The sequence below is a fragment of the Pristiophorus japonicus genome, chromosome 8, assembly GCF_044704955.1.
Source record: "Pristiophorus japonicus isolate sPriJap1 chromosome 8, sPriJap1.hap1, whole genome shotgun sequence".
Lineage (NCBI taxonomy): Eukaryota > Metazoa > Chordata > Chondrichthyes > Pristiophoridae > Pristiophorus > Pristiophorus japonicus.
This window is the reverse complement of record NC_091984.1, coordinates 5,469,770-5,492,514: the sequence shown is the minus strand read 5'-3', so window position 1 is coordinate 5,492,514 and position 22,745 is coordinate 5,469,770.

The window sequence follows — 22,745 nt, the reverse complement described above, 5'->3', positions numbered from 1 at the left end:
GGAAAGTGGTCCATGTTGTCCAGTGCCGCACCATGGATCTTGATGACTGGGAGACAGTGCTGTGCGGTAAGGACAGGCTGGTGGAGGACCTTTGTCTTGCTGATGTTTTGCATAAGGCCCGTGCTTTCGTACGCCTCAGTAAATACGTTGACTATGTCCTGGAGTTCAGCCTCTATATGTGCGCAGACACAGGCGTCATCCACGTACTGTAGCTTGACGACAGAGGTTGGGTTGGACTTGGACCTGACCTGGAGACGTTGAAAGTTGAAGTGCCATGCTCTACCTCACAGTCAACAAGTCTCCCACTGGTTCTGTAGTTTAGTTCCACTCCAGCGGGAGGCTTGTTGACTGTGAGGTCGAGCATGGCAGCGAGGAAGATTGAGAATAGGGTTGGGGCGATGACGCAGCCCTGTTTGACCCTGGTTGGATGTGGACTGAGGCTGTCATGGATCCGCTGGTAAGGATCACGGCCTGCATGTCGTCGTGGAGCAGGCGGAGGATGGTGTCGAACGTTTGTGGGCATCCGACAGCACCAGCCCTTATACATGGCCTTCTTCGACCTTACAAAGGCCTTCTCCCTTAGTACTGCCCCTCCAGCTGTGCAGCGCTCCCTTACAGGAATCTTGCATCCTTATCTGGTCTGGGCCTTCATGGTGCTCCAATTTAGGATTCTGCAGAACAGTGACTGTTACTAGCCAAAGTACATGAATATTTCTAGTTAATGAGCATCAAAGATTATCACAAATGAAATCAAATAACATTTTAACCTCATTAGATAACATCCCATGCTGAAACTGAATAGCTTCATTAAATTCAAGTAACGATCTTAATTCAGATTCACCGAGGGTTAATTTGACTAATTTATGCAACAATATCTTCAGGGGCAGAATCTGTTATCCTGAATATTTTATTGATCACACTGAGATCCATGAATTACATTACCCCCTCATCGAACCCATGTAATTACTACATCCTGATCAATATTCTTGGTAGAAGCTATTGAATTATTAATGAAGGTGATCTATTCATGGGCAGCTTTTCTTCCTCCTCCTCTCACAGGGACCTGGATTCACTCTCACTCTCACTGTAGTTGTAGCAATGTTAGCAAAGGTTTAACAATCACACTGCACATTACCAGTTCAACTATTTTCGTTGTGCACTTTAAACAAATGCCCCCTGCAAGGGGGGGTCACACTCCAAAATACATGTTTTTTTCCAGTGCCCCTTTTTTTTGAGGGGGAGGGTTTTTTTTAGGGCACTAAAAATAGAAATTATACAAGTGCACCCTGGCTAAAAGTGGTGGGGGTGGGGGGGGGCACTAAAACCGGCAAATTGAACAAATTAAACTTTAAACTTAAATGATCAAATTAAAATTTGGTTGCTGGGGGTGATGATGCCGGTGGGGAAGGCCACGAGAGTACTGGTGGACACCGCATGCTCCATCTCCAGGGATACCCTGGCTCGGATGTAACCACAGAAGAGAGGCAGGCAGTCGGGCTGAACGACCCTATAACTATTCATGGGCAACTCTTTTTGGGTTAGATCGAGTGCCCCCCAATCTGGGGGACACTCCAGACACTTAACTGCCCCCAACAGCTCTACAACTCTTTTTGGGGGGGGGGGGAGACAAAATAAACATTAAATCAAGTGTCCCCTAATCTGGGGAACACTCCAGCCACTTTTCAAATGCCCTTTTATTTGTGTTTTTTTTGTGTTTTTTTGACTTTTTTGGGGGATTTTTTGTGATTTTTTGGGGGCAATAAAATCATAAAGTTTACAAGTGCCCCCTATAAAAGGGGAGGGGGACACTAAAAATCCGGCAATTAAACAAATTAAACTTTAAAACATATAAAATCAAATTAAAATTTGGTTGCCGGGGGTGATGATGCACTCCAGTCCCTCCGGCGCCCACCTCTCGCGGAAGGCCGCGAGCGTACCGGTGGACACCGCGTGCTCCATCTCCAGGGATACCCTGGCTTGGATGTAACCGCGGAAGAGAGGCAGGCAGTCGGGCTGAATGATCCCATAACTATTCATGGGCAGTCCCACTCCTGAATCAACAGGTGGAAACCAAGCTCCTTCCCAGGCCGATTTCCAGCTCATTGGACTGACAGATGGGTCATTGAGAGAAGATTTATGGATCATTAAGAGAAAATTGATGGGTCATTGAGAGAAGATTGATCAGTCATTGATAGAAGATTGATGCGTCATTGAACATAAGAACATAAGAAATAGGAGCAAGAGTCGGCCATATGGCCCCTTGAACCTGCTCCGCCATTTAATACGAACATGGCTGATCCAATCATGGACTCACGTCCACTTCCCTGCTCGCTCCCCATAACCCCTTATTCCCTTACTAGTTAAGAAACTGTCTATCTCTGTCTTAAATTTATTCAATGTCCCAGCTTCCACAGCTCTCTGAGGCAGCAAATTCCAGTGATTTACAACCCTCTGAGAAAATAAATTTCTCCTCATCTCAGTTTTAAATGGGCGGCCCCTTATTTTAAGATTATGCCCCCGAGTTCTAGTCTCCTCCATTAGTGGAAACATTCTCTCAGCATCCACCTTGTCAAGCCCCCTCATAATCTTATATGTTTCGATAAGATCACCTCTCAATCTTTTGAATTCCAATGAGTAGAGGCCCAATCTACTCAACCTTTCCTCATAAATCAACCCCTCATCTCCGGAATCAACCAAGTGAACCTTTCCTGAACTGCCTCCAAAGCAAGTACATCCTTTCGTAAATATGGAAACCAAAACTGCACGCAGTATTCCAGGTGTGGCCTCACCAATACCCTGTATAGCTGTAGCAAGACTTCCCTGCTTTTATACTCCATTCCCTTTGCAATAAAGGCCAAGATTCCATTGGCTGTCTTGATCACTTGCTGTACCTGCATACTAACCTTTTGTGTTTCATGCAAAAGTACCCCCAGGTCCTACTGTACTGCAGGAATTTGCAATCTTTCTCCATTTAAATAATAACTTGCTCTTTGATTTTTTTCTGCCAAAGAGCATGGCCTCACACTTTCCAACATTATATTCCATCTGCCAAATGTTTGCCTACTCACTTAGCCTGACTATGTCCTTTTGCAGATTATTTGTGTCCTCCTCACATATTGCTTTTCTTCCCATCTTTGTATCATCAGAAAACTTGGCTACATTACACTTGGTCCCTTCTTCCAATTTGTTAACATAGATTGTAAATAGTTGGGGTCCCAGCATTGATCCCAGCGGCACACCACTAGATACTGATTGCCAACCTGAGAATGAGCCATTTATCCCGACTCTCTGTTTTCTGTTCGTTAGCCACTTCTCTAACCATGCTAATATATTATTCCCAACCCTGTGAAATGTTATCTTGTGCAGTAACCTTTTATGTAGCACCTCATCAAATGCCTTCTGGAAGTCCAAATACACCACATCCACTGGTTCCCCTTTATCTACCCTGTTCGGTACATCCTCAAAGAATTCCAGCAAATTTGTCAAAGATGACTTATCGTTCACAGAAACAGAGAAACATAGAAAATAGGTGCAGGAGTAGGCCATACAGCCCTTCAAGGCTGCACCACCATTCAATATGATCATGGCTGATCATGCAACTTCATTACCCCATTCCTGCTTTCTCTCCATACCCCTTGATCCCTTTAGCCGTAAGGGCCACATCTGACTCCCTTTTGAATATATCTAATGAACTGGCCACAATAACTTTCTGTGGTAGAGAATTCCACAGGTTCATAATTCTCTGCGTGAAAAAGTTTCTCCTCATCTCGGTCCTAAATGGTTTACCCCTTATCCTTCGACTGTGACCCCTGGTTCTGGACTTCCCCAACATCGGGAACATTCTTCCTGCATCTAACTTGTCCAATCCCGTCAGAATTTTATACATTTCTATGAGATCCCCTCTCATTCATCTAAAATTCCAGTGAATATAAGCCAAGTCGATGCATTCTTTCTTCATATGTCAGTCCTGCCATTCCGGGAAACAGTCTGGTGAACCTTTGCTGCACTCCCTCAATAGCAAGAATGTCCTTCATCAGATTACGACACCAAAACTGAACACAATACTCAAGGTGTGGTCTCACCAAGGCCCTGTAGAACTGGTAAGACCTCCCTGCTCCTATACTCAAATCCCATCACTATGGAGGCCAGCATGCCATTTGCTTTCTTTACTGCCTGTGTATCTGCATGCCTACCTTCAATGACTGATGTACCATGACACCCAGGTCTCATTGCACCTCCCCTTTTACTAATCTGTCACCATTCAGATAATAATCTGTCTTCCTGTTTTTGCCACCAAAGTGGATAACCTCACACTTATGCACATTATACTGCATCTGTCATGCATTTGCCCATTCACCTAACCTGTCCAAGTCCCTCTGCAGCCTCCTAGCATCCTCCTCGCAGTTCGCACTGCCACCCAGCTTAGAGATATTACATTCAATTCCTTTGTTTAAATCATTAATGTATATTGTAAATAGCTGGGGTCCCAGCACTGAACCCTGCAGCACCCCACTAGTCACTTCCTACCATTCTTAAAAGGACCCGTTTTTTTCCCACTCTCTGCTTCCTGTCTGCCAACCAGTTCTTTATCCACGGCAATACATTACCTCCAATACCATGTGCCTTAATTTTGCACATTAATCTCATGTGTGGGTCCTTGTCAAAAGCCTTTTGAAAGTCCAAATACACCACATCCACTGGTTCTCATTTATCAACTCTACTCGTTACATCTTCAAAAAACTCTAGAAAATTTGTCAAGCATGATTTCCCTTTCATAAATCCATGCTGACATGGACCGATCCTGTCATTGCTTTCCAAATGCACTGCTATTACATCTTTAAAAATTCTGCCCTTCGGTGTTTCGCAGCTCTACCCATATAGATTCCACATCATCCATGCTAATATCCTTCCTTACTATTGATTAATCTCCTCTTTAACCAGTAACGCTACCCCACCTCCTTTCCTTCCTATCTGTCCTTCCTGAACATTGAATACCCCTGGATGTTGAGTTCCCAGCCTTATTTACATTTGAGCCATGTCTCCGTAATCCCAATTACATCATATCCGTTAACAGCTATCTACGCAGTCAATTCATCCACTTTATTACGAATGTTCCTTGCATTGAGACTCAGAGCCTTCAGGCTTGTCTTTTTAACACTCTTTGTCCTTTTAGAATTATGTTGTAATATGGCCCTTTGTGATTTTTGCCCTTGATTTCTCTGCCCTCCACTCTTGCTTTTCTTCTTCCTACCTTTTGCTTCTGCCCCCTTTTTACTTCCCTCTGTCTCCCTGCATAGGTACTCATCCCCCTGCCATATTAGTTTAACCCCTCCCCAACAGCACTAACAAACGCTCCGCCTAGGACATCAGTTCCGGTCCTGCCCAGGTGCAGACCGTCCGGTTTGTACTGGTCCCACCACCCCCAGAACCAGTTGCAATGTGCCAGGAATTTGAATCCCTCCCCTTTGCACCATTCCTCAAACCACGTATTCCTCTGAGCTATCCTGCAATTCCTACTCTGACTAGCATGTGGCACTGGTAGCAATCCTGAGATTACTACATAAATCCATGCTGACTCTGCCTGACCGGATTATGCTTTTCCAAATGTCCTGCTACTGCTTCTTCAATAATGGACTCCAACATTTTCCCAACCACATATGTTAGGCTAACTGGTCTATAGTTTCCTGCTTTTTGTCTGCCTCCTTTTTTAAATAGGGGTATTACATTTGCAGTTTTACAATCTACTGGAACCTCCCCAGAATCCAGGGAATTTTGGTAAATTACATCCAGTGCATTCACTATCCCTGCCACGACTTCTCAAGACCCTAGGATGCAAGCCATCAGGTCCAGGGGATTTATTTGCCTTTAGTCCCATTATCTTACTGAGTACCATCTCCTTAGTGATTGTGATTGTGTTAAGTCCCTCCCCCCCTATAGCCCCTTGACTCTCCGCTTTGGGAAATTGTTAGTGTCCTCTACCAAAAAGATGTTACAAAATATCTCCATGTTCCCTATTACTAATTCCCCGGTCTCGTCCTCTGAGGGACCAACATTTATTTTCGCCACTCTTTTCCTTTTTATATACCTATAGAAACTCGTGCTATCTGTTTTTATATTTTGTGCTAGTTTACTTTCATAGTCTATCTTTCCTTTCTTAATCATCTTCTTCGTCATTCTTTGCTGGCTTTTCAAAGCTTCCAAATCTTCTGTCCCCCCAGTAGTTTTGGCCACTTTGTATGCCCCTGTTTTTAATTGGATACCATAATTTATTTCTTTAGTTAGCCACGGATGCATTTCTTTTCTCTTGCACCCTTTCCTCCTCATTGGAATATATTTTTCTTGAGAGTTGTATAATATCTCCTTAAATGTACACCACTGGTCATCAACCGTCCTACACTTTAATCTATTTTCCCAGTCCAATTTAGCCAACTCTGCCCTCATAGTTTCCTTTATTTAAGCTTAGTATGCTGGTTAGAGATATTGAGAGAAGATTGATGGGTGATTGAGAGAAGATTGATGGGGCAGTGCTGAGGTAGGGCTGCACTGTTAAAGGGCAGTACCTTGGGACTGCTGCACTGTTGGAGAGGCAATACTGAGGTAAAATAAGATTACAAGTTTAAGTAAAACTGAAATATTAAACAGATAGGATTCTTGTAGGTTTAAGCAGAGACAAAAAAGCAAGTTAGCTTGGTTAATTAGCCAGCTAGTAAAAACTCGTTCCCTAAACAGGCCAGTGGTGAGTCAGCTAGAAACAGTATAAAAAGAGAGGGCTTTGTGCAGACCAACACGGAGTGCACCAACAGCTCAGAGTGCAAAGATAAGAGTTCGGGCAAGTGGGAGCGGGAGGTGTTGCTTTGTCTTGTTTTCCCCACTAGTGCTGACTCCCTGATCTGGCAGGAAAAGAAAATGAAGTATGACGTCGCAGTCAAGAGGGTAAGTGATTGGCTGGTTGATTGCTGAGTAGTTTTTCTTTTTTCCTTATCTTGTCAGGAAGAAGCCTTTGGCATTGTTGCCAAATTAGGTTAAGGGTTGTCATGGCAGGAGAGCCCAGACCCATGTCATGCTCCTCCTGTGTCATGTGGGAAATCAGGGATGCTTCCACATGGACTCACTCTGCAGCATGCGCGATGCTGAGGATGTCATGGATAGCACGTTCAGTGAGTTGTTCACACCGCAGGTAAAGGTTACAAAGGCAGATTGGGAATGGGTGACCATCAGGCAGAGCAGGAGTAGGAAGGTAGTGCAGGAATCCTCAGTGGTCATCTCCCTCCAAAACAGATATACCGCTTTGGATATTGTTAGGGGAGATGGCTCCCCAGGGGAAGGCAGCAGCAGCCAAGTTCATGGCACCGTGGGTGGCTCTGCTGCACAGGAGGGCAGGAAAAAGAGTGGGAGAGCTATAGTGATAGGGGATTCGATTGTAAGGGGGATAGATAGGTGTTTCTGCAGTCGCAACTGAGACTCCAGGATGGTATGTTGCCTCCCTGGTGCAAGGGTCAAGGATGTCTCGGGGTGGCTGCAGGGCATTCTGGAGAGGGAGGGTGAACAGCCAGTTGTCATGGTGCATGTAGGTACCAATGATATAGGTAAAAAGTAGGATGAGGTCCTACAAGCTGAATTTAGGGAGCTAGGAGTTAAATTAAAAATAGGACCTCAAAGGTAGTAATCTCAGGATTGCTACCAGTGCCACGTGCTAGTCAGAGTAGAAATAGCAGGATAGCTCAGATGAATAAGTGGCTTGAGGAGTGGTGCAAGAGGGAGGGATTCAAATTCCTGGGACATTGGAACCGGTTCTGGGGGAGGTGGGACCAGTACAAACTGGACGGTCTGCACCTGGGCAGGACCAGAACCAATGTCCTCGGGGGAGTATTTGCTACTGCTGTTGGGGAGGGTTTAAACTAATATGGCAGGGGGATGGGAACCTATGCAGGAAGACAGAGGGAAATAATGTGGGGGTAGAAGCAAAAGTTAGAAAGGAGAATAGTAAAAGTGGAGAGCAGAGATACGCAAGGCAAAAATCAAAAAAGGCCACATTACAGCAAAATTCTAAAGGGACAAAGAGTGTTAAAAAGACAAGCCTGAAGGTTCTGTGCCTCAATATGAGGAATATTCGTAATAAGGTGGATGAATTAACTGCACAAGCAGCTATTAACGATTCTGATATAATTGGGATTACGGAGACATGGCTCTCGGGTGACCAAGGCTGGGAACTCAACATCCAGGGGTATTCAACATTCAAGAAGGATAGACAGAAAGGAAAAGGAGGTGGGGTAGTGTTGCTGGTTAAAGAGGAAATTAATGCAATAGTAAGAAAGAACATTAGCTTGGATGATGTGGAATCCATATGGGTAGAGCTGCGGAATACTAAAGAGCAGAAAACGCTCGTGGGCGTTGTGTACAGACCATCAAACCGTAGTCATGAGGTTGGGGATGGCATCAAACACGAAATTAGGGATGCATGCAATAAAGATACAGCAGTTATCATGGGTGACTTTAATCTACATAATGATTGGGCTAACCAAACTGGTAGCAATGCGATGGAGGAGGATTTCCTGGAGTGTATTAGGGATGGCTTTCTAGACCAATATGTCGAGGAACCAAATGGGGAGCTGGCCATCCTAGACTGGGCATTGTGTAATGAGAGAGGACTAATTAGCAACCGTGTTGTACGAGGCCCCCTGGGGAAGAGTGACCATACTATGGTAGGATTCATTTTTAAGATGAAGAGTATCACAGTTAATTCAGATACTCGAGTCCTGAACTTAAGCAAAGGTAACTTCGATGGTATGAGAAGTGAATTGGCTAGGATAGACTGGAAAATGATACTTAAAGGGTTGACAGTGGATGGGCAATAGAAGACATTTATAGATTACATGGATGAACTTCAACAATTGTACATCCCTGCCGGAGTAAAAATAAAACGGGGAAGGTAGCTCAATCGTGGCTAACAAGGGAAATTAGGGATTGTGTTAAATTCAAGGAAGAGGCATATAAATTGGCGAGAAAAAGCAGCAAACCTGAGGACTGGGAGAAATTTCGAATTCAGCAGAGGAGGACAAAGGATCTAATTAGGAGTTGGAAAATAGAGTACGAGAGGAAGCTTGCAGGGAACATAAAAACTGACTGCAAAAGCTTCTATACATTTGTGAAGAGAAAAAGATTAGTGAAGACCAACGTAGGTCCTTTGCAGTGAATTTATAATGGGGAACAAAGAAATGGCAAAACAAATACTTTGGATCTGTCTTCATTAAGGAAGACACAAATAACCTTCCGGAGGGTCTAGCGAAAAGGAGGAACTGAAGGAAATCCTTATTAGTCAGGAAATTGTGTTCAGGAAATTGATGGGATTGAAGGCCGATAAATCCCCAGGGCCTGACAGGCTGCATCCCAGAGTAGTTAAGGAAGTAGTGGATGCATTGGTGATCATTTTCCAACATTGTATTGACTCTGGATTAGTTCCTATGGACTGATGGAGGGTATCCAATGTAACACCACTTTTTAAAAAAGGAGGGAGAGCGAAAACAGGGAATGATAGTCCAGTTAGCCTAACATCAGTAGTGGAGAAAATGTTGGAATCAATTATTAAAGATGAAATAGCAGCGCATTTGGAAAGCAGTGACAGGATTGGTCCAAGTCAACATGGATTTATGAAAGGGAAATCATGCTTGACAAATCTTCTAGAATTTTTTGAGGATGTAACCTATAGAGTGGACAAGGGAGAACCAGTGGATGTGGTGTATTTGGACTTTCAAAAGGCTTTTGACAAGGTCCCACACAAGAGAATGGTGTGCAAAATTAAAGCACATGATATTGGGGGTAATGTATTGACGTGGATAGATAACTGGTTGGCAGACAGAAAGCAGAGAGTCGAAATAAACGGGTTATTTTCAGAATGGCAGGCAGTGACCAGTGGGGTGCTGCAGGGCTCAGTGCTGAGAACCCAGCTATTTACAATATACATCAATTATTTAGATGAAGGAATTGAATATAATATATCCAAGTTTGCAGATGACACTAAGCTGGGTGATGGTGTGTGCTGTGAGGAGTATGCTACGAGGCTGCAGGGTGACCTGGACAGGTTAGGTGAGTGGGCAAATGCATGGCAGATGCAGTATAATGTGGATAAATGTGACATTATCCACTTTTGTGGCAAAAACAGGAAGACAGAATATTCTCTGAATGATGACAGGTTAGGAAAAGGGGAAATGCAACGGGACCTGGGTGTCATGGTACATCAGTCATTGAAGTTTGGCATGCAGGCACAGCAGGCAATGAAGAAGGCAAATGGCATGTTGGATTTCATAGCTAGAGAATTTGAGTATAGGAGCAGGGAGGTCTTACTGAAGTTGTACAGAGCCTTGGTGAGGCCACACCTGGAATATTGTGTTCATTTTGGTCGCCTAATCTGAGGAAGGACGTTCTTGCTATTGAGGGAGTGCAGCGAAGGTTCACCAGATTGATTCCCAGGATGGCAGGATTGACATATGAGGAGAGACTTCATCAACTGGGATTGTATCCACTGGCGTTTAGAAGAATGAGAGGCGATCTCATAAAAAAAAAATTCTGACGGGATTGGACAGGTTAGAGGCAGGAAGAATGTTCCTGTTGCTGGGGAGTTCCAGAACCAGGGGTCACAGTCTAGGAATAAGGGGTAAGCCATTTAGGACCGAGATGAGGAGAAACTTCTTCACTCAGAGAGTGGTTAACCTGTGGAATTTTCCACTGCAGAAAGTTGTTGAGGCCAGTTCATTAGATAAAATCAAAAGGGAGTTAGATATGGCCCTTATGGCCAAAGAGATCAAGGGGTATGGAGAGAAAGCAGGAACGGGTTAGTGAGGTTGAATGATCAGCCATGATCTTATTGAATGGCGATGCAGGCTCGAGGGGCTGAATGGTCTGCTCCTGAACCTAATTTCTATGTTTCTATGAGTGCTGCACTGTCAGAGAGGCAGTTCTGAGGGAGTGCTGAGGTGTAGGATGGGCAGAACTGAGGGAGTGCTGCACTGTTGGAGGAGTAGTACTGAGGGAGTGCTGCACTCTCAGCGGGGCAGTGCTGAAGAAGTGCTGCAATGTCGGAGAGACTTTACTAAGGGGCGCTGCACGGTCGAAGTGACAGGACTGAGGGAGTGCTGCACTGTTGGAGGGTCAGTACTACGGGAGCGCTGCAGGGTTGGAGGGTCTGTACTGAGGGAGCGCTGCACTGTCAGTTGGAGAGTACTGAGCGAGTGCTGCATTGTCAGAGGGGCAGTACTGAGGGAGTGTTGCACTGTTGGCGGGTCAGTACTGAGGGAGTGCTGCACTGTCGGAAGGTCAGTACTGAGGGAGTGCTGCACTCTTGGAGGGACAGTACTGAAGGAGTGCTGTACTGGTGGAGGAGCAGTACTGAGGGAGCGCTGCACCCACACACTCCCTGTTCAGCCTCGTCAGTGTTCCTGCAGATTGATTTCCCAAAGCTGATATTGTGTTTGTGTTTTTCTACAGTGATCAATAACAGAAACCCAGTGGCAGCGATAAAGATCTCCCCACACTGATGGTCCCGACAGCTGCTCAATCACTGCCAGCAAAACACAGTCTGTTTCAAGCATTTATATTCCTCACACCCAAACCCATCCCCCTGAACTGGGAATGACCCAAAGATTGATGAGCAGGAGAGTGAGTGAGAATAACTGGTTCATCCCAATGATTGGAGGGCAGCAGGCAGCGAATCACAGAATCTCACAGCACAGGAGGCCATTCGGCCCATCGTGTCTGTCCTGGCTCTTTGTAAGAGCTATCCAATTATTCCCACTCCCCCACTCTTTCCCCATAGCCCTGCAAATTATATCTTTTCCAGTATTTATCCAATTGCCTTTTGAAAGTTACTATTGAATCTGCTTCCACTGCCCTTCAGGCAGCACATTCCAGATCACAACAACTCGTGGGTAAAATAAATTCTACTATTTTCCCCCTCTGATTATTTGCCAATTATTTTAAATCTTTGTCCTCCGGTTACTGAACCTCCTGTCACTGGGAACAGCTTCTCTCTATTTACTCTGTCAAAACCTTAATGATTTTGAACACCTCTATCAAAATATTGTTTAATCTTCTCTGCTCTAAGGAGAACAATCCCAGCTTCTCCAGTCTCCCCACATAACTGAAGTCCCTCATCCCTGGTACCATTTGAGTAAATCTCCTCTGCACCCTCTCCGAGGCCTTGACATCCTTCCCAAAGTGCGGAGCCCAGAATTGGACACAATACTCCAGCTGGGGCCTAAGCAGTGATTTACAAAGGTTCACCATAACTTCCTTACTTTTGAAAAGAAAGAGAAAGATTTTCCAGCGAAAGTGAAGCCTGTGCTTTGCAATAAAAGGAGGACCTACGCTCCCGATAGAAATCACTACCAGAATCTGCAATTACCCAGATTGGGCCACAATCACTCTCTGATCTTCACTGATTTCTGCTTCCCTCCAAATCCAGGCTCATTTCCCTCGTACTGAACTGAAGACAAACCACATCCTGTGACATGTAACTCCAGCACCCTCACGAACTCAGATTACAGTTTCATCGTTCGTTCTGCCCGTGGATTCAATGTTGCAAACCCAGTGAGCCTAACATGGTGAAAAATGCAGATTATCTTTCACTGCCCTGATTATCGTTTACTGCTGTCCAGTTACAGCGAGTGAGCCATAAACTCCTTTTATTTCTCACAGCCCACAGAGAGTGTTTGAAGCACAATTGAACATCACCGATCCTGATCTATAACTCAGTGCCGGAGGTCCTGCTTGGAGAAGATTCACTAAATCAGCTCATTGTTTAAACTGCCACAAGCCATGTGAGATTATTCAAAACACATCTTTATCACAAAGCTCACACATCCTCAGGAACAGACTGAAGGGAGAGAGACTCGCTCACCCCTAGCCCAGGGAACACTGTCTGGGGGGAGAGACTCGCTCACCCCGAGCCCAGGGAACACTGTCTGGGGGGAGAGACTCGCTCACCTCTAGCCCAGGGAACACTGTCTGGGGGGAGAGACTCGGTCATCCCTAGACCAGGGAACACTGTCTGGGGGGAGAGACTCGGTCATCCCTAGCCCAGGGAACACTGTCTGGGGGGAGAGACTCACTCATCCCTAGCCCAGGGAACACTGTCTGGGGGGAGAGACTCGCACACCCCTTGCCCAGGGAACACTCTCTGGAGACACAAACTGTGGGTTGCTCGCAGTGAATCTCAGCAATAAACACTCACACAAAGTACCTTCAACACTGGGTCACCAGAGAATTGATATCTGACTTACCGCTAAACATTTCATGGTTCTTCAATCCAACATATTCAAAGAGTAATGCGTAATGTTTAAACATTAATGAAAGGCAGAAACTGCACTGAGCTCAAAGGGACACAGGAAGGAATTGTAATCACAGAAAGACTTGCATTTCTATAGCGCCTTTCCCCACCTCAGGACGTCCCAAAGCGATTTCCAGCCAGTGAAGCTTTTTGAAGTGAGCTCACTGTTGCAATGTGGGTTTGTGAGTTGGTCCCAGGAGTAGTGAGTGGGGTCTCGAGCTCATAATCCAGGCCCACACTCCCAGCGCAGTCCTGAGGGAGCGGCACTGTCCTCATACCCCCTCCCCACCCCATCCGCCGCACTCCCCTCACTCCCCACCCCCTCACTCCCCCCATATTCCCCTCTGCCCTCACTCCCCCCATCCTTCCCCTCCCCCTCACTTACCCACTCACCCCCATCCCCCTCCTACCCCTCACTCCCCTTTCTCCCTCCTCACTCCCACTCCTGGGGAGCGGGGGAGAGAGAGAGCTTGAGGGGGAGGTGTGGAGTCAGAGTGAGAGGGAGGAGGAGAGTGAGAGGGAGGAGGAGAGAGAGATTGAGAGGGAGGGGGGAGACAGAGAGTGAGAGGGAGGGGGGGAGACAGAGAGTGAGAGGGAGGGGGGAGACAGAGAGTGAGAGGGAGGGTGGGAGACAGAGAGTGAGAGGGAGGGGGGGAGACAGAGAGTGAGAGGGAGGGGGGAGACAGAGAGTGAGAGGGAGGGTGGGAGACAGAGAGTGAGAGGGAGGGAGGAGACAGAGAGTGAGAGGGAGGGGGAGGGAGACAGAGAAACACAGGCACAAACTGTCAATGATCTGGGCCACATTTTTATTGATGAATGAAGAAAGTGAAATTTGACCCTCGCCTCTCCGCAAGTATTGACCGGAAACTTATCTGGACCAGCCACATAAATACTGTTTCCCAGATTCACCTCACGTCGCGTGGAGACAAATTCCATTGCAAGGCTGGAATGTGTCAGAGTGAATTAACCCCGCCTTGCTCCAGGACCCAGTTTAAACAAAGATTTCTCTAGCTGACTATTCCCAGAATCTGATTATTCCGGCAAACCACTGAAATCGCAATAAATAAAAGACAGATTTCTGAGCAGCAAATCAGATCATTGTGTCATTAAACCATCACAAGCTGCCCTCGAGGCAATCTTCAAACACTCGATTCAATGTTGGGATGTGAGCGGGAGTTAGTGTAACCCAGACTCCAGCACTTTCTCCTCACATTGCTGACAATTGCCAGACCTGACTTCAGTCTCCGACAGCCCGTTACTCTTTATCGCAGCTCTCACCCTCCCAGCCTTTGTCACCAGCTCCCGGGGCCAGCCGGGGTCAGTGGGTAGCACTCTCGCCTCTGGCTCAGAAGGTCGTGTCTCCACAACTTAATGAGGAACAGGAGGAGGCCATTCAGCCCCTCGAGCCTGTACTGTTCAATGTTGGGATGTGAGCGGGAGTTAGTGTAACACAGACTCCAGCACTTTCTCCCACACATTGCTGACAATTCCCAGACCTGACTCAGGGGACATGGGCCCTTTAAACATGGGCACAGGTGATATTGTCATTGAAAATAAGGAAATGGCGGACTTGCTGAATAATGACTTTATATCGGCCATCACAGGACAGGAAGAGGATAAAATACCAGAGATGGACCGGGGTGGAAGATATGTCACAGTTTATATAAATCTCTGGTCAGACCCCACCTGGACACTGCGTCCAGTTCTGGGCACCGCCCCTCAGGGAGGATATATTGGCCTTGGAGTGGGTGAGCGCAGATTCATCAGAATGATACCGGGGCTAAAAGGGTTAAATGATGAGGACACGTTGTATTCCTCGAGTATAGAATATTGAGTGAATTGATTGAGATGTTTAAGATGATGAAAGGATTTGATGGGGTAGATAGAGAGAAACTATTCCTTATGGTTTAAAAACTAGGATGAAAACACTCTACCTAAATGCACGCAGCATTAGAAATAAAGTAAATGAGTTGACGGCACAAATCATTACAAATGGGTATGATTTGGTGGCCATTACAGAGACATGGTTGCAAGGTGGCCAGGACTGGGAATTAAACATACAGGGGTATCTGACGATTTGGAAAGATAGGCAGGAAGGGAAGGAAGGTGGGGTAGCTCTGTTAATAAGGGATGATATCAGGGCAGTTGTGAGGGATGATATTGGCTCCAATGAACAAAATGTTGAATCATTGTGGGTGGAGATTAGAGATAGTAAGGGGAAAAAGTCACTGGTCGGCGTAGTTTATAGGCCCCCAAATAATAACTTTATGGTGGGGCGGGCAATAATCAAGGGAATAATGGAGGCATGTGAAAAAGGAACGGCAGTAGTTATGGGGGATTTTAACCTACATATCGATTGGTCAAATCAAATCGCAGGGGGTAGCCGGGAGGAGGAATTCATAGAATGCATATGGGATTGTTTCTTAGAACAGTATGTAACAGAACCTACAAAGGAGCAAGCAATTTTGGATCTGGTCCTGTGTAACGAGACAGGAAAAATAAACGATCTCCTCGTAAAAGATCCTCTCGGAATGAGTGATCACAATATGGTTGAATTTGTAATACAGATTGAGGATGAGGAAGTTGTGTCAGAAATGAGCGTACTATGCTTAAATAAAGGGGACTACAGTGGGATGAGGGCAGAGTTGGCTTGAGTAGACTGGAAACAAGGACTAAACGGTGGCACAATTGAGGAACAGTGGAGGACTTTTAAGGAGCTCTTTCATAATGCGCAACAAAAATATATTCCAGTGAAAAAGAAGGGCGGCAAGAGAAGAGATAACCGGCCGTGGATAACCAAGGAAATTAAGGAAAGTATCAAATCAAAGACCAATGCGTATAAGGTGGCCAAGGTTAGTGGGAAACTAGAGGATTGGGAAGATTTTAAGCAACAGCAAAGAATGACTAAAAAAGCAATAAAGAAAGGGAAGATAGATTACGAAGGTAAACTTGCGCAAAACATAAAAACAGATAGTAAAAGCTTTTACAGATATATAAAACGGAAAAGAGTGACTAAAGTAAATGTTGGTCCCTTAGAAGATGAAAAGGGGGATTTAATAATGGGAAATGTGGAAATGGCTGAGACCTTAAACAATTATTTTGCTTCCGTCTTCACAGTGGAAGACACAAAAACCATGCCAAAAATTGCTGGTCATAGGAATGTGGGAAGGGAGGACCTTGAGATGATCACTATTACTAGGGAGGTAGTGCTGGACAGACTAATGGGACTGAAGGTAGACAAGTCCCCTGGTCCTGATGAAATGCATCCCAGGGTATTAAAAGAGATGGCGGAAGTTATAGCAAATGCATTTGTAATAATCTACCAAAATTCTCTGGACTCTGGGGAGGTACCAGCGGATTGGAAAGCAGCTAATGTAACGCCTGTTTAAAAAAGGGGGCAGACAAAAGGCAGGTAACTATAGGCCGGTTAGTTTAACATCTGTAGTGGGGAAAATGTTGAAACTATCAGTAAGGAAGAAATAGCGGGACATCTGGATAGGAATAGTGCAATCAAGCAGACGCAGCATGGATTCATGAAGGGGAAATCATGTTTAACTAACTTACTGGAATTCTTTGAGGATATAACGAGCATGGTGGATCGAGGTGTACTGATGGATGTGGTGTATTTAGATTTCCAAAAGGCATTCGATAAGGTGCCACACAAAAGGTTACTGCAGAAGATAAAGGTACGCGGAGTCAGAGTAAATGTATTATCATGGATAGAGAATTGGCTGGTGAACATAAAGCAGAGAGTAGGGATAAATGGGTCCTTTTCCAGTTGGAAATCGGTGCTTAGTGGTGTGCCACAGGGATCAGTGCTGGGACCACAACTGTTTACAATATACATAGATGACCTAGAGGAGGGGACAGAGTGTAGTGCAACAAAATTTGCAGGTGACACTAAGATTAGTGGGAAAGCGGGTTGTGTAGAGGACTCAGAGAGGCTGCAAGGAGATTTGGATAAGTTACGCGAATGGGCTAAGGTTTGGCAGATGGAATACAATGTCGGAAAGTGTGAAGTCATCCACCTTGGAAAAAAAAGCAGTAAAAGGGAATATTATTTGAATGGGGAGAAATTACAACATGCTGAGGTGCAGAGGGACCTGGGGGTCCTTGTGCATGAATCCCAAAAGGTTAGTTTGCAGGTGCAGCAGGTAATCAGGAAGGCAAATGGAATGTTGGCTTTCTTTGCGAAAAAGATGGAGTACAAAAGCAGGGAGGTGTTGCTGCAACTGTATATGGTATTGGTAAGGCCGCACCTGGAGTACTGCGTGCAGTTTTGGTCACCTTACTTAAGGAAGGATATACTAGCTTTGGAAGGGGTACAGAGACGATTCACTAGGCTGATTCGAGAAATGAGGGGGTTACCTTATGATGATAGATTGAGTAGACTGGGTCTTTACTCGTTGGAGTTCAGAAGGATGAGGGGTGATCTTATAGAAACATTTAAAATCATGAAAGGGATAAACAAGATAGAGGCAGAGAGGTTGTTTCCACTGGTCGGGGAGACTAGAACTAGGGGGCACAGCCTCAAAATACGGGGGAGCCAATTTAAAACCGAGTTGAGAAAGAATTTCTTCTCCCAGAGGGTTGTGAATCTGTGGAATTCTCTGCCCAGGGAAGCAGTTGAGGCTAGCTCATTGAATGTATTCAAGTCACAGATAGATAGATTTTTAAGCAATAAGGGAATTAAGGGTTACGGGGAGAGGGCGGGTAAGTGGAGCTGAGTCCACGACCAGATCAGCCATGATCTTATTGAATGGCGGAGCAGGCTCGAGGGGCTAGATGGCCTACTCCTGTTCCTAATTCTTATATTCTTATGGTGGGAATCCGCAACAAGGGGGCATGACCTAAAAATAAAGACTTGCATTTATCGAGCGCCTCTCACAACCTCAGGATGTCCCAAAGCACTTTACAGCCAAGGAAGTATTTTTTGAAGTGTAATCACTGTTGTGATGTAGGAAACTTTTTGCATTGCAAGATCCCACACAGAGCAATATGATAATGAGCAGATAATCTCCTTTAGTAAGGTTGTTTAAGGTGAAGAGATGCAAAATTCACAAGAACCCCCTCCCCCACCCCCTTTGTTTGGGCTCATTCGAAAGAAAAGTTAATTTGGGACAATCCGCTGCAAAGTTTGGAACCCTAAAGTGCTTATGGAAGAAACTACGAACTTTAATTGAATTTTGGATTTAAAAGACAAATTCAAGGCTGTGGGTGGGCCTAAAAGGACTAACAGGAGACAACCTGATTAAGTGAGACTACCTGGGTGAGAGAACTAAAGTAACCTGTCTGGAGAAATGGGTATTCGAGAATCCTTCACCACAAGAGACATTAACATTGCAAAAATGGCCCAGAGATAGCTAACCATCAATTTGAAATTGGAAAACCATTTCAGCATATGCATCATGAAGAGTCCCAATCCAGCCTGGATGCGAAAAACTAAGCACAAAAGGATATTGCAATTACCAAACTAATATTTCCATCAGGAAACAGTTTTTGAACATCAACCCTCCCAAGACATAGCAACTTTTAATGAGCCCGCCAAAATAATACAAAGAAGAGCCAAGCCCACCAAATTTAAACAAAGAATTCTGAACTGATTTGGCACCAAGATTAGAAACTCTGAAATCGTATAACAGAGGTCAGGTTGCTAAGTAGCTACAAGGTTGCTACTACCTCAGATGACAAACTATGCCATACTACAGCAGGTGCTATACTGTGATTATGCCATCAAGACAAGGAGAGAAACCAACGTGACAGTTGTAAACTAACTTCTCCAGCCTCGAAGTCCTGAAGGAAGGAAGAACATCACCATCGTGGCAGCAACCGACCACAACCAACGTGGTATCAACGAAAAACCACCGCGATCGACCAAACTCGAAACAAAACTCCAACGGGGAAAAACTGAGGAATCAAAAAGTTTCCACTCCACAATCTAATCCTGACCTACCAATGAGTAAAACATTACCTAAAAGACTATAGAAGCCTATTTCTAACGAAGAAAATCAGGTACTTACCCCTTAGATCCAAAACGTGCCTTATCGCATCAGCGGACTCAACCCAACTGAAGATTGCGCAGCAAGAAGTCTTCTCTAATGTTCGGGGTAAGGCAAGCAGACCCTGCCACATCCAACGAACCCTGAAACCGTGATCTATCGCTAACTGTCAAAAGGATTGGTAAGCATAGTCCCTGCCTGCCCTGGAGTCCAACCTAGCTATAATTAGTTATTGGGAGGTGGGAGGGGTAATTCTACTGTCACCCCCTTTGAATGTAATATGTTGTTCTCTATTAGAGTCGTTATAAGCTATTATAACCCCCTCTGAGTGTGTAAGCTATTGTTCTTTAATAAGTTTGAATATGTTTTGTCATTGTACTTTCTTATTAGAGTAATAAGTTTGTAATTCCTTGACTGAAATAAAATCAAAGTTCTTTTGCATCAAACCAGTGCCCTTTGCACTTTGTCACATCCCACAAATAAATCCAGAGTCCGGAACCCAAGGGAGGGAGAGCGATTCAAACCACTCAAGTTGGTCAGAAGGGAACCTGACCCCCTCATAGAGACCACCCCCTTACAAAGGGATAAATATTGGCACCAGGACCCCAGGGAGAACTCCCCTGCCCTTCTTCGAAATAGTAGCTGGGGGATCTTTTACGTCCACCTTAAAGGGCAGACGGGTCTCCATTTAACATCTCATCCCAAAGACGGCACCTCTGACTGTGCATAGAGAGAGAGAGAGAGCGCGAGAGGGAGAAAGTGAGAGAGAGAGAGAGAGAGAGAGAGAGAGAGTGAGAGAGAAATCTGCCGCTCTGTACATCAGCCTGTCCTACAAGCCCTGTTGTATAAAATGTGGATCAGAGAGACACAGCCTCTCTCGCTCGGTGAATCAATGAACACTGAGAATCTCCTCCTTCTCAATCCCAGGCACAGAATCCTCAGGAATATCTCTCCCGCTGATGTCCCATATCTCCGGGGCAGGTATTCCCAGCATTACTTCCATCACTTCACCATTCCACAGCCCAGTGGGGTTTACAAATACAATTGTTCTCTTTCTTATATTTTCAATGAGTTTCCCTGTTTTAGCTTTGCAATTCTGGGGAGAGAGAAGTCTCGGGTTGAATCCTGGCTCCAGATCGATGAGAAGTGCTCATTGCCTCTAAAAATCCATCTGTCGGAGTCTCAGAAACACCGGGAATAATTCAAATGGGAACATGATTTTAGCAAAGCTCCCGCCCCATCGATGGGTATTTATTTGTGAGCTGGTGACTGAGAGCGGGACTTAACCTGCACTGAGCTGGTGGGGTCAAAGAAAGGCTGGTGCAGGGACTGCTAGTTACTGGTGCAGGGGCTGCTAGTTACTGGTGCAGGGTCTGCTAGTTACTGGTGCAGGGTCTGCTCGTTACTGATGCTGGGACTGCTAGTTACTGGTGCGGGGACTGCTAGTTACTGGTGCAGGGGCTGCTGGTTACTGGTGCAGGGGCTGCTAGTTACTGGTGCAGGGATTGCTAGTTACTCGTGCGGGGGCTGCTAGTTACTGGTGCAGGGGCTGCTGGTTACTGGTGCTGGAGCTGCTAGTTACTGGTGTGGGGGCTGCTAGTTACTGGTGCAGGGGCTGCTAGTTACTGGTGCAGGGATTGCTAGTTACTCGTGCGGGGGCTGCTAGTTACTGAAGGCATGCTGCACTGTCGGAGGGGCACTTTCAGAGACTGAACTCCAAGCCATCGTCAACATCTTCACTGAGCTATATGAAAGCATGGGCTTTACACTAAACATCCGTAAGACAAAGGTCCTCCACCATCCTAACCCTGCCACACAGCACTGCCCCTCCAGCATCAAAGTCCACGGCACGGCCTTGGACAACATGGACCACTTTCCATACCTCAGGAGCCCACTATCAGCAAGGGCAGACATCATCGCCGAGGTCCAACATCGCCTCCAGTGCGCCAGCGCAGCCTTCAGTCGCCTAAGGAAGAGAGTGTTCGAAGATCAGGCCCTCAAATCTGGCACCAAGCTCATGGTCTACAGGGCTGTAGTGTACCTGCCCTCCTGTATGGCTCAGAGATGTGGACCATATATAGTAAACACTTCAAATCGCTGGAGAAATACCACCAATGATGTCTCTGCCAGATCCTGCAATGCCCCTGGGAAGACAGACGCACCAACATCAGTGTTCTCAATCAGGCCAACATCTCCAGCATTGAAGGACTGACCACACTCGACCAGCTCTGTTGGGTGGGCCTCATTGTTCGCATGTCTGACACAAGAACTCCTATACACCAAGCGATCCCCAGGTGGGCAGAGGAAACGTTTCAAGGACACCCTCAGAGCCTCCTTGATAAAGTGCAACATCCCCATTGACAGCTGGGAATCCCTGGCCAAAGACTGCCCTAAGTGGAGGAAGAGCATCCGGGAGGGTACTGAGCACCTCGAGTCTCATCGCCAAGACCAAGCTGAAACCAAGCGCAGGCAGCGGAAAGAGCGTGCGGCAAACCAGTCCCACCCACCCTTTCCCTCAACGACTGTCTGTCCCACCTGTGACAGGGACTGTAATTCCCGTATTGGACTGTTCAGTCACCTGAGAACTCACATTTAGAGTGCAAGCAAGTCTTCCTTGATTTCGAAGGACTGCCTATGGTAATGACTGAGGGAGTGCTGCACTATCAGAGGGGCAGTAATGAGGGAGTGCTGCACTGTCGGAGGGGCAGTAATGAGGGAGTGCTGCACTGTCGGAGGGGCAGTACTGAGGGATTGCTGCACTTTTGGAGGTGCTGTCTTTTGGATGAGACATTAAACCCTTCTGCCCTGTCAGTTAGACTTAAAAGATCCCATAACCAGTATTCGAAGGAGAGCAGATTAGTTCTCCCCCGTGACCTGGGCAATATTTATCGCTCAACCAACATCACTCAAACAGATTATCTGGTCATTTATCTCATTGCAGTTTGTTGGATCTTGCTGTGTGTAAATTAGCAGCCCCATTTCCTACATTACAACCGTGACTATGCTGTAAATATACTCCATTGCCTGTGAAGCACTGTGGAATGTCCTGTGGTGGTGAAAGGCGCTATAGAAATACAAGTCCTTTCTTTAAATGCATCCAGTTGTCTCTTGTACTCTGTCCCTTTGTTCGGATGTCACATGACCTTAACTGAGCCCCAGTGCAGTGCGTGAGCACAGGGTGAACATCACTGAGGGGTTTCCAGTGTAACAGGTGCTGACACAGTCCCACTTTCAAAAGGCAAATGTGACTCAGACTTTAAACCCAATATTTAAATCTATAAATTACATCTCACATTGGAGACAAGAACAGGCTGAAAATGTTCCCATGTTAACCCTTCAGGAACTTCAGTAAAATTCTCGTGATCCTGTTCAAATCCCTCCATGGCCTCGCCCCTCCCAATCTCTGCAATCTCCTCCAGCCCTGC